Here is a 3,968-nt window from a genome sequence, read left to right as displayed (position 1 = left end):
GTCCCTGCATTATGCCGTGTGACACACATCAGCACTCATAGCATCATCTGCTGCCTCTTTCAGCGACAGTCCGGCCGTCGGGTCGTAAGAACAGAGGTGACCGACGTGATCAACCGCGTCTGGAAATAACGAGGAGTGACTCCTCTCCGTCTGGAGGAGGAGGCTTTTCCCCTTCTGCTGGTGTAGCTCCAGCTCAGTGGGTGACTCGCCCCCCCGGGGGGCGCAGTGGGGCTGCTGGGTTACTGCTGGGGCAGAAGTGATTCCAGTTTGGTTCTGGTCGGGTTTGGGGTCGCTCGGGCCTCTGTGGGGAATGTGCTGATTGACAGATCGGAGACGATCACACTGAATCCTCCAGAAATCTTATTTTAACGTTTTTTGACAAAGAAAAGAGTCATTTGTTATATCAGTTGATTCTAGAATTTTTGAAATAATTTCTTTTCTATCAAAATCTGATCTGATAAAGTTCCATATTTTTAACTTTTTAAAGCTTTTTTTGTTCCAGAATGCTTTAAATCCTGTTTTGTTTTGAAAGTTTTTATCACATATTTCCCTGTGTTACTAATGTTAAGTTCATTTTTTATCGTTTTAACAATTTTCATCTTTTCATCATAAATGAAAGGATAAAAGGAAGAATTATGCCGTTCATTTTGCCTCAGAAAAGCCGTAAACATTTCACAGGATTCCTCTCATTCTTTGCTGTCCTGGAGCAGAAGATACAGAACAATTAAATCAAGAAAATAAAATTAAAAACAGTTTTCATTAAAGAGCTGTAACAGCTTTAAATCCTGCTAGAAATTTAGTGCCTTTTAATGCAATTTTTTCCAAACTTTTCCAACTGCATCGGGTGAATGTGTGGATGAGTGAGTCTGATTTTGTTTATCTGCTTTTATTATTTATTCAGTTATGGATTTATGGATTTATTAATTTACTGATATATATTTTTAATTACCTATATATTTAAAAATGCACCAGAAAAGGACTGCATTGCACTCAATTTGATTGTATTTGATTGTATTTGTCATGAGTGAATTGAATTGAATTGAATTTGGCTGGATTGGATTTGATTGAATTGGATTGGATTCGGTTTGGTTTGATTTGTTCTGGATTTATTTGGTTTGACATGATATGATTTAATTTAAATGGTTGATTGATTTGATTTGATTTGATTTGATTTGATTTGATTTGATTGAGGTTGGATTGTGTTCTATTGATTTGATTTTTTTATTTGGATTGGATTTGATCATATTGATTTGATTTGATTTGATTTGATTTGATTGGATTGGATTAGACTGGTTTGGATTGATTTAAATTGATTTGATTTGAATTTAAATGAATTGATTTGATTTGAATTGATTTGATTTGATTTGGAATTTGATTGGATTGGGTTGGTTTGGGTTGGATTGGATTGAATTTGATTTGATTTGGTTTGATTTGGTTAGATTAGGTTTGGTTTGGTTTGAAAATACTTGATTTCACTGATGATGCAGTTTTTAGAAGATGTTTCCATTTTCTTCCGTTCTGTTTGTTCTCTCTTTCTTTGACTCGTCCAACAGAGACCTGAAACACCTAGAGTGGATCAGCTGGTTGAACTCTTGTCACCTGGTCGTCTGATTGCCAAGAGAAGCTGACGTGAGTGAAAGAGGAAGACGATACACTGAAGGACGGGCTGAAGTTAACTAGTAAAAGAATGGACGTACCTACTGGTCCTTCAGTCGGTTATGGTGTTTATTCTTCTTATTGTCATCCTTAGTATCCAGATGTTTGGTCGTTGTGTTGTGTTCCTTTTTAATATTCCACTTAAATCCTCTTTTTCCTTTAATTATGTTATTGAAACCTGTGACGTTTTCAAGGACAAACTTTCATCAGAGGTCTTTAGAATCCATCCATCATCCATCCATCTGTCCATCCATCCATAGGTCCATCCATCCATTCATCCATCCACCCATCCATCCATCCATCCATCCATCCACCCATCCATCTATAGGTCCATCCATAGGTCCACCCATCCATCCATCCATCCATCCATCCATCCATCCATCCATCCATCCATCCATCCATCTGTCCAATCATCTGTCATCCATCCATTCATCCATCCATCCATCCATCTGTCCATCCATCTGTCCAATCATCTGTCATCCATCCATCCTACAGTATTTTTCCCATATTGACATAATTCAGTCACAGTTCTACATGTTTGTGATTTGAATTTATTTTGTTTTTTCACTGATTAACAAAACAAACATTCTTGTGTCGTGCCTCCGTTCTGGGGTCTCCCCCCCATAATCCCTCTCCTCTCTGCTCAGCATTCCTGTTTTTATTCAACATTTAGCCCAAATCAACACAGAAACCTTAGAAAAACTTCCCATTCCGCATCCTTTCACACGAGAAGTGAATCTCTGCAGAGCACGCCGCCGCTGACAACCTAATCCGGTTTATGGGATGAATTCCACAAAGCGTGGGTGTCCTTTCCACAGTTTAAAGTATCTTTTCAGAACAAAAAGATGTTTCCTTGCTTGATGGCAAGAGGCAGGTTTATGTAAGCCTTACATAATTGTGACAGCGCCTTGACACAGGGGTTGGGCATGTGAAGAAACAGAGCAGAATGAAGGCAGAGCCGAGCAGACAGGCTAAATCTTTCTGCAAGCCGTCAGTGCTAAGCGGCCCGGACAGGGAATCTGTCATGTGGGATGCCAGTGCTAACCTAATACTAAGGTATATGACATTCCCTCCGCCCACTCAGCGTGTGGGGTAGAAAGGAACTTATTGAGCTGCAGGTTACATAAGAAATAATGAGGGCTTGACTTGACATCTGCACCAGTTCTCTGTTTGTGGGACATGAAACCAGGTGCTTCTCCAGAGCTGGAGCAGGACACGTGAAAGGAAGGCGCACAATGAAAGTAATGGTTCCCTATTGAGCCGAGACCTCTCGAGCATCCTGCATATGCAGGAGCCCCCCCCACAACACTTCTTCGTCAAGATCACAGCTGGAAAACACACGAGTGAGAATCCTCTCACTCCTTTCATAGCTTCTCTCTCATTCTTCAGCTGTGCCGTTTTTCAATCAATAGCCTTCATGAAATCAGCCTCTTCCCTGCAGTCTCAATGAAAGGCTGTAATGTCGTGAAGTGATGGAGGTGAGGATCCAAAGCCCAAGAAGATGCCACTTTTTCTTTTGCAGACATTTTCACCTATTGCTGCAAATTATGTAACGCGCTCGAGCGAGAAGAAGAAGAAGAAAATATACAAATGTGCAATGCAGGTAATCCTGCCCACCTTTAGTTGTGAAGCGGATGAAAAGCAATTTTATGCAAATAAGACGATCTCATTTCCTCTCTGACTCCAGGTGTTTGTGGGGTACCTCCACTTCCAATCTGCCCTCCTCCTCTGCAAACCGAGCAAAAAAATCACTTTGTTCCAAAAAAAAAACCAGCTTCAACAATGACATAACAGCAGACGGAGCTCTGAGTGAACTTATGAATAACACATATGACAGTTTGTATTTAAAGAGGAAAAATAAGAGCTCATCAAACGGATGAACCTCTGGAGCATCTGGATTTCAGAATAAAGTTTTTTTTCCCTCAACGGAGTTTTCTCCCTCTGGATAACACCGCCACCTGTTGGTCCACTAATGTCAGTGCCGACATTTTAAAAGAAAAAAAATCTATTTGATCAACTTTAAAGGTAAAAAAATATAAAATATAATAAATTAGTATGACCTCTGGTGTAAACAAATAAAATAAAATGAAATGAAAAATATCATATTTTGTTTCGAACAGTCACTTTAAAATTAAAAATAGGATTTAAAAAAACAAGAAATGAATGGACAAAATCTTAAATAACTTCTAATGAAGTATGGGTTACAAAAAAGTAATTAGAGGTGGTAAAACTCCAGTTTGTTCATTTTTTTATTCCACATACACAGATACACTTTCTTCTATTGCAGTGTTTCCAAATAAAATCAATTATCA

The sequence above is a fragment of the Oryzias melastigma genome, linkage group LG1, assembly GCF_002922805.2.
Source record: "Oryzias melastigma strain HK-1 linkage group LG1, ASM292280v2, whole genome shotgun sequence".
Lineage (NCBI taxonomy): Eukaryota > Metazoa > Chordata > Actinopteri > Beloniformes > Adrianichthyidae > Oryzias > Oryzias melastigma.
This window is presented reverse-complemented; position numbering follows the sequence as displayed.